Raw genomic sequence first — 9651 nt, 5'->3', positions numbered from 1 at the left:
ACCTATTCTCTAATCTCCTTATGTCTTAGAGTGAACTCCCAATCACTCTATGCATTCCTTGAAACCACATGGTGAATCTCCTCAATTCTTCACTGATTTTGATTGAATTTTGGACAGCATGATCATTCTATTGTAGCTTCTTTTCTCATTAATTTTTAACATGTTTGATCTTAGCCTTTATTGCTATTCCAATGTGTTTCATCTCCTTGAATCAATTCCCCTTTCTTTCTAGCCATTTTAGCCTTCTATGTTGACCATTGATATAAGCATTCTAGTAAGTTTCTATTTTTGATTCCTCTCATTCTAGGATTAGTATTCTTTTGATTTTCTATTTAGTTATTCTTGCCTCTAATATGTTCTTGATATTCCATTAGAGAGAAGCCTTGTTCTCTCTAATTCTTCCCTTGAATCCATGGTGAGTTTGCTATGAGAACCATGTTGTTTCCAATTTAGAAACTCATGTTCCCAAGTAATAAAGTACTGATTTTTGGACCATGGATGATGCCCAATTCATGCTATATAGTCTTAGTATGTTTGTGTGAAGTTCCCTTTCGAATTTCGGATCAATCGGACTTCAAACGAAGAAGTTATGACCAAAACAGTGCAATCTGTACCTTGCTGTCTCCATTGGTCGATTGATTGGTCGACTGGGCCATCTGTCACGCCCTCCCAGCCGGTACCCTATCTGGCATACCCGAGAGTGTGATCCACAGCCCGAAGATCAGGTATCGAGTGATCAACCTCCCACATAAGCAATAACATAATCATGAACAACCATAACAAGAGTGCGGAAGATAAATCATAGATTCAATAAAGAAAGAATGAATCGTAAACGAAACGGAATAATAAATATATAATCAGAGTGTCAACAGATAAGTAAAGTGAAGCAAAAATCCCACTTTACATCCAGCGGAAAAGTAGCTCGAAAGAATAAACTAGATAAAAGCTAATCCCAGTAGCAAGTACATTGGGTAACTAAATTATTCTCCACTTTGTAGACGACATCCTTGTAGGTGTAGATCTCATAAATAGCACAAGGACGCTTCCACTCAATGGTCGGACTAAGCATTGTACGGAGCATAACCACCCGCGGAATCTTCAGAGTAATTGTGGTAACCGCAATCACCTTCCTGGAGATATGCCTCTTCGCCTTGCGCTTCCTCATAGGGACCGTCATAGTACTCAGTACCTGCAGGATAGTCTAACAACATTGTACAATAAAGGAATGAGTTTCAAAGAAACTCGGAAAGGCGATTAAAAATCCATAATAACATAAATGGCAGGATTCCAGAACAATCATGAATGCAATATGATATGAGACAAACAATGAATGAATGAATCTAACTCTATGTATGCTGGTCTCTATTGGCAGACATGCTTTAAGTCATAGCACCGTACTTCTTTAGGAAAGTCCACTCACATCCTCAACCATTTAAGATATCTTGGATTCTCTCACGGATCATTTCACCGGTCTTGAGCAGCCGATTGGTAATGGGTCCTTCATCCCTCGGGACAAACCTTGGCAGGGGGTTAAGTCAACACACTCTCTCACAACCATTTGGTATAAGTACTGGCGCATGTCGGGGGTAAAACCTAGCCAAATGCAAGTCTTCTACTTAGTTACATCAAGTCGGATCCAGATACTTCCATTCCTCGTCCCCGACGATCCTTTCCGGTATCCTTCACACTAGAGTCAGGCGTATCCTATGGCACCGACCAACTTGGACTACGGACTCATCAACCCTATTGATCATCCACATATGGTAAACGGGAAGCTCTCACGTCCTCTCACGGGTTGGTTACCGGTCTTAAGCGCCCGTGAGCCCAAGTCTAACCATATGCAACCCTACCAATAAATGGCCCCCACAATGTGATTCCTGTCCTCTCACGGGTTGGTTACCGGTCTTGAGCGCCCATGAATCCCCATTGCTACCACGGGTCGTTCGGTCTCAATACCCCTCCGATTAGGGTCGACATAACAGGACATCCTAGCCAAACACTACTAGACAATCCTAGATATGTCATCCAACAGTTTAGGAAGGTGTCCAGAGGGCATCTCCGGAAACATCCCATAATATTCCCGTAGTAGTCCAAGGACAGAAATGTCAAAAGGACACCTCTCCTTCCCAAACCATACGTAAGCATACACATGCATCAATTCATATCATCACATATATGGTAACTCCATATATGGAAAGAAATCAATATTTACAAACATTTGTATAACATTGGTAAGTAAATCATACATGAATCAATTCAATATGAATAAGTAATGCTACTGTAATCAAAGTTATGCAACAGTAGTATATCATTGTAAAAATCTAATTTAGGAAACATATTAATGATATTCAAATATAGAAACTAGATTCATGCTATCTATGTAATTAAGGAAATAACCATCCTTACCTTTTATAACTCGCAAAGAATCCTAAGAAATCAAGTAGGATCTTGGCAAACTTGAGAAGAAGGTCCTAAACAAGTATATACCACATATTAGGAAAGATCCCTAACAGAAAATATAGCAAAGCATCCGAAACAGACCAACCAATTCTGGAGTTGTGTACTCATTGGTCGAGTGGATTGGTCGACTGGCCCAGTCGACCAATCAGTCGACCAATGCAGACAGTAGCTTAGAAAATCAGAGTTTTGAGATATGAAATCCGAATTTGATGGTTCAAGAGGATACTAATCAAGGGGTAGACTACATCAGTAGTATTCTAGCATATAGGGGACCTCAAAACACTAATCAAATCAAGGTATCAAGACCCAAATTAGGAAACAAAAAGTTACCATAAATAAATCAAACATGGATCTTGATGAAGTTTGAAATAGAAAACAAGGACAAGAACAATAGGAAGATGGATCATTGCTTTCGGTAATGAAAACATGAAAACATGCATAGGTCTTCATGGTATAAGGCTTAGAAGCATAAATCTAAATAAGGAAATAAAACCTACCATATATGTACTATCATGCATCATGAAGAACACATAGTAAGGTAGAAGAGAACAACTAGAATTCTATGGATTATGGATCATAGAAAGAAAACACAACCATTAACCACTAACATGATCAATGAAAGAAGATCCAAAGAGATCGGAATTCAGATTAGGAAATTAACAGAGATTAAATCATGGTTTGATCATGAATCCTTCAAAAGCTTGCAATGATCATGGTTAAGATCATTGTTCTAGCCTTTAATCCTTAGGATGATCATGAGAACATGTTCAGAGATGTTTGCAACAGAGGATGCAGCATCTCTTCTACTGTCTCAACTCAAAAAGGAAAGAAAAACAAAGATGTAGGAGAAGAAGAGAGAGTAGACATACCTTTTGATGCAAAAAGAAGAGTTCCGACGAAGATCCGCCAAGAAAACTCCAAGGATGCAAGAGAGATGACTTGCAGAGGTCTTTGGTCCGTTCCGAGAGGGTTTGGAGGCAGCAAATACGAAGTGGACTCGAGGTTAGACTTAAATAGAGCAAGAATCAACCTAATTGCCAAAGACAAGCACCCATTGGTCGAGTGGATTGGTCGATCGGCCCATCGACCAATCAGTCGACCAATGCAGAAAGCAAGGCCAAAACAGGGAATTGAAGGCCCAGATCAAATCCAAACCTAAAGGGGTTTTGCACACAAGTCAAGTGACTTACCTAGTAGGTAGAAATGCCTTCAAACCAAGATAGAGATCACTCCAAGTCCATCAACTAATTAGATCTTCATCAGGATTCTGTTTCCATAAATAGAACCTCAACATCAACCTTCATGGATTCAAAGCCAGACACCAAGTCCTCTACTGGGATGGCCCAAAGCTGACTTCTTACTTTACTTCGGGTCATCGGACCTACAAATAACAAGGTTTCCGGGTCAAGGTTAGGGCTGGGTTTCACATTCTCCCCCCCTTAAAGAAATTTCGTCCCCGAAATTGAAAGCGCACTGTGCTTCCAAAGAGGTAAGGAAACTTCTCCTTCATGTCTTCTTCCTTCTCCCAAGAAGCTTCTTCAGGGGTATGGTTCTTCCACCGAATCTTCACCAAAGGAATGGCGCGATTCCGCAGCTGCTTGTCCTTCCTATCCAGGATTTCGGCCGGTTCTTCATCATAGGTCAAATCAGCACTAAGTCCTTCAGTGCTTGCTGCAAAATGTGTTCCGGATTCTCTATGTATTTTCGGAGCATCGAAATATGGAACACATTGTGCACACCAGCAAGAGGCGGAGGTAATGCTAATCGATACGCAACGGGTCCAACCTTTTCCAAAATCTCGAAAGGTCCAATGTAACGAGGGCTAAGCTTTCCCTTAACATTGAATCTCATCACACCCTTCATTGGTGAGACCTTCGTAAAGACTTTCTCTCCAACTTGAAATTCCAAATCGGTCCTTCTCTTATCAGGCATAAGATTTCTGTCTCGATCAAGACTTAATCCTTTCTCTTATCATATCTACCATAGCACTTGTAGCTTCAATCATCTCGAGACCTAAGACTTTTCTTTCAACTGCCTCGACCCAAGACAAAGGTGTCCTACAAGTACTACCATACAAAGCCTTGAATGGAGCCATGCCTATTGTTGCTTGATAACCGTTGTTATAGGCAAACTCAACCAAAGCTAGGTGTTCATCCCAATTACCACCCATATCCACCACACAAGATCCGAGCATGTCTTCCAATGTCCGAATTGTCCGCTCGATTGTCCATCGACCGTGGATGATGAGCTGTACTCAAGTTCAATTGGGTTCCCAAGGCCTTACGCAAACTATTCCAAAACCTTGAGGTGAACCTAGGATCACGATCCGAGACAATACTTAATGGCACACCATGCAGACGAACAACATTATCCACATAAAGCCTGGCTAGCTTATCCAGAGTATGAGTGATCTTCATAGGAATGAAATGGGATGATTTGGTCAACCTATCAACAATCACCCACACAAGGTGTCATTGCCTTTACTTGTCCGAGGCAAGCTAGTCACAAAGTCCATGGAAATATCTTCCCACTTCCAACTAGGAATAGAAAGGGGTTGAAGTAATCCAGATGGAGGTTGTCGAACGGCTTTCACACGTTGGCAAGTCTCACACTTGGCAACAAAATCGTCAACATCCGCCTTTAGACCAATCCACCAAAAATGTTCCTTCAAGTCCTTGTACATCTTGGTGCTTCCCGGGTGTACAAAGAAAGACCGATCGGTGTGCTTCCTTCAATATTTCTTTCTTAACTTCATCGTTTGTGCACACACAGTCTTCCTCTAAACAACAAAGCACCATCCATGGATATACCAAAGTCGGGGTCCGACTCGAGATTCGAAGAAATCTTCTCAACTTTGGTCAAAAACTCTTGATCGAACTTTGCAGAGCAACAATCTTATCTCTAAGACCAGATCTTGCCGTCATGGCGTAAAGAATAAAATCAGAATTCTCGAGAACGATTTCCAAATCAAAACTCTCAATAGAAGACCACAATGGTAAACTCAAAGCATTCAAATCCAAAGTCTTCTTCTGGTTCTTCCTACTAAGAGCATCAGCAACAACATTTGCTTTCCCAGGATGATACCGAATATCACAATCATAATCGGAGACGAGTTCCAACCATCTCCTTTGTCTCATGTTCAACTCCTTTTGGGTAAAGAAGTATTTCAAACTCTTATGATCCGTGAAAATGGCAATCTTCTCACCGTAAAGATAATGTCTCCAAATCTTCAAAGCAAAGACAACGGCGGCAAGTTCTAGATCGTGAGTGGGGTAATTCCGCTCATAATCCTTCAATTGCCGAGAAGCATAGGCTACGACCTTGCCATGTTGCATCAAGTACACAACCCAAACCAATCTTTGACGCATCGGTATAAATCGTCATACCACCGGAACTATCGGTATAGTCAAAACCGGGGCACTTGTCAATCTATCTTTCAACTCTTGGAAATTCTTCTCACAAAGCGTCGGACCAAACAAACTTCTCTTCTTTCCTGGTCAACTTAGTCATAGGAGCAGCCAACCGAGAAAAGTTCTCAATAAACCTTCGGTAGTAACCCGCCAATCCAAGAAAACTTCTTATTTCCCGTTATCGACTTCGGTCTCTCCCAATCAGCCACACTTGGACCTTTTCGAGATCGACACGAATACCTTCGGCTGAAACTACATGACCAAGGAAAACTACTCTCTTAAGCCGTAAATCACACTTGCCAAACTTAGCAAACAACTTCTTTTCTCGCAACCTTTGCAAAGTGAAACTTAGATGACTCGCATGCTCTTCTTCGCTCTTCGAATAGATCAAGATGTCATCAATGAAAACAATCACAAACTTATCAAGCACATCATGAAATACTCGGTTCATGAGGTCCATGAACACCGCAGGAGCATTGGTCAATCCGAAAGGCATGACTCTAAACTCGTAGTGACCATACCGCGTTCGGAAAGCTGTCTTGAAGATATCACTAGACTTCACTTTCAATTGGTGATATCCGGACCTTAAGTCAATCTTTGAGAACACAACTGCACCCTTCAACTGATCGAAGAGATCATCGATTCGGGCAGCGGATATCTATTCTTGATAGTCAACTTATTCAACTCACGGTAGTCGATGCACAAGCGCATACTACCGTCTTTCTTCTTGACGAACAAGACCGGAGCTCCCCAAGGTGAAACTCCCTTCTCTTCCTTAACTTTTCCCACCTAGTGTGTCACCTTGGTTTCCAAATCAGAAGCAAGATATCCAAGAACATCATCAACAACTTGCTTCCACTCTTTACTTAAAATCATCAAAAATCCACTTGACCAAATGATTTGAAAACTTAAATCATGATCAAATATATCCATATAGTCATCAAACAATATTCCATAAGGCAAAAATCACATTTTCCAAAAATTCAACAGCAAATGAGGTCACTGTGACCATTGGTCGAGTGGTTGGTCGAGTGACCCAATCCGACCAATCAGCCGACCAATGAAGACGTAATACGAAAATTCGCATTTTAAGCCTCATTTCCACATTCCAACCTCATTCTAACTTCTTCCAAAGGTGAGAGAGCTCTAGGGAAAATATCCAAGTGTTCCCACAAGTGTTCTTGAGGTGATTTAGTGCTTCAACAACAACACCACAACACACCATCTTCATAAACAAGGTAAATCTCTCATTCTTTCTTCCATTTTCATCTTCTCATGCTTGCATTTCAATAAAACCATGCTTTACTTGTATCCAATGCTAGAAATCATGCTTAGGAATGCTTAGAAACATATTCCCTAGGTTTTAAACACAATGACATGCATAGACAACAAGTTTTAACACATTTGGTGCTCATCTCGCAAAGTTTTATACCGAAATCGATATCTTTAGAAAAATTTCGTTTTCTCTCAAACCGCTTGAAATTTTCGCACGAGATCAAATGCTACATGCTCAAGATGACATTGTAGATAGGTCCATACAATTTGATTTAACCAATTTCAACTTTTCAAAAATCCAATTTTGACCTAAATTGCAAAATCCCCAAATTTCTTCTTGCTGAATTTTTTGCTTTAATCCAAGTTTTCGATCGATTTTCATCAAAACAACATCATAGACATGAAATTCCAAGTATTGTGCACATGCTAGTATGTTCAAATCAAATTTCCCCCAAATTTGAAATTTTCCGAAAAATTACGAAAATACCCTTTTGGCTAAAATCTTGAATAGCACTAATTGGAATTGTCTCTTGTCTCTTTCACAGATACATCATGCAGAGGGGAGGACGAGGAGGAGGTAGAGGTAGAGGTCGCATCGTAGGTGCTCTCGGGGGGCGGAGGTCGGGTTCCTTTCGAGCCCAGAGAGGAGGTTAGGAGACCGGACCTATTTGACACACCTCAGGCCGAGTTTCGTACGAGGCCTACTTCAGCTATTGTAACATCGAGATGGGGCGTCTACTTCACTTACGCCAGCTCGTAGCCTTCAGATCCGGCAGAGGTTCGACACCTTACAAAGTGGACTCACCTCTTCACCGAGGATTTGCCGGTATACCCGGAGCTAGTGAGGTTGTTCTTCAGCAACCTTACTTACACAGAGGAGGCTCGAGGCCGGGGACATCCACTCGGACTTGTCCTCGGGAGCAGTGGTCCACCAGACTCAGATTCGCTTCTCCACCCGGACATCGGCCGAGATCCCGCAGGTCCCTTACTACCCACATCAGTGTGTGTGGATACCGCCGGAGCAGCACCCGGACAGCCATCCGATGCCGTACGAGCTTCGCGAGATATGCTCTACGCTATGGGATAGCCGCCGATGCTTCACACCGTGGACTAGCGGACGGATGACGGGTTCTGCACGTATTATCGGTCGCATAGTCGGCCGAAACATCATGCCGAAAGCCGGACATCACCATCGGGTCACGGTGATGGAGGCCTTGGTCATTTACCGCATCTACATGGGCTTCGAGATCGATCTTTCCTACATCATTCAGCAGGTCATGTTGGACTTAGTTTTGCGGCCTAGCATGCGGAACCTTTGCTATGGAAGGCTTCGACTTTGATCTTCGGGCATTTCGGGGTGAGTTTCGAGGATACTCCGATGGACACTAGATCACAGGGGATACCCCATTGGGACTCGGACCATTCGACGATGAGACTACATCAGTTAGAGAGATCTCCCGGTCCAGTAGGGTGAGGATGATGATGAATCGGAGGATGAGGATGAGGGATCCGAGGATGGAGGAGAGGATATCGGTCCCGATAGTGATGATCAGGCCGGAGATGATACAGAGATATGCGCGAGGCTGAGCCCGTGCATCACGAGTTTCCTTCATCACATTTCGAGGCGGGTGGCCCTTCACATGCGGTTCCGGAGACTTCAGATCTTGGTGCACAGATGAGATCGATGACTTCCATGCTAGAGAGGATGGAGGTCGGACAGAGCAGATGTACGAGAGGATGGAGTCTCGACAGACAGATAGAGCATCGGGTGACTCGGCCTAGCGAGAGGAGTTCGGAGCATATAGAGATCGAGTAGATCACCTAGATAGACCGTACCTTAGGATTTTCCATTTATGCTTTTCAGATGTAATCATTGTAAAACTTTTGAAATTAATGAAGTTCATTTTGTTTCTCTTTATTTATTGTATGTTATGCACTTTTCTTTTCCTTGCATTAGTGTCATTTGTTCAAGTATAATTATGGTATGTTATTCGAAATGTTCTGTTATGCCTCAAAGTTCAAGTTTCTAATTCAAAGTGTTCTATTATTCACTTCTAAGAGTAGAAGAGTCACTTCAGATCAATGACTCAGAATGTTCAGTTGTTGCCTTTTGTGGTTAGGATCTCCTCGAACCTTGGGCTCGATACCAATCATCACGCCCTCCCAGCCGGTACCCTATCTGGCATACCCGAGAGTGTGATCCACAGCCCGAAGATCAGGTATCGAGTGATCAACCTCCCACATAAGCAATAACATAATCATGAACAACCATAACAAGAGTGCGGAAGATAAATCATAGATTCAATAAAGAAAGAATGAATCGTAAACGAAACGGAATAATAAATATATAATCAGAGTGTCAACAGATAAGTAAAGTGAAGCAAAAATCCCACTTTACATCCAAGCGGAAAAGTAGCTCGAAAGAATAAACTAGATAAAAGCTAATCCCAAGTAGCAAGTACATTGGGTAACTAAATTATTCTCCACTTTGTAGACGACATCCTTG

The sequence above is a fragment of the Hakea prostrata genome, chromosome 2 (assembly GCF_041222555.1).
Source record: "Hakea prostrata isolate BN-2017 chromosome 2, UWA_Hpros_2, whole genome shotgun sequence".
NCBI lineage: Eukaryota > Viridiplantae > Streptophyta > Magnoliopsida > Proteales > Proteaceae > Hakea > Hakea prostrata.
Note: the sequence above shows the minus strand (reverse complement) of the source record.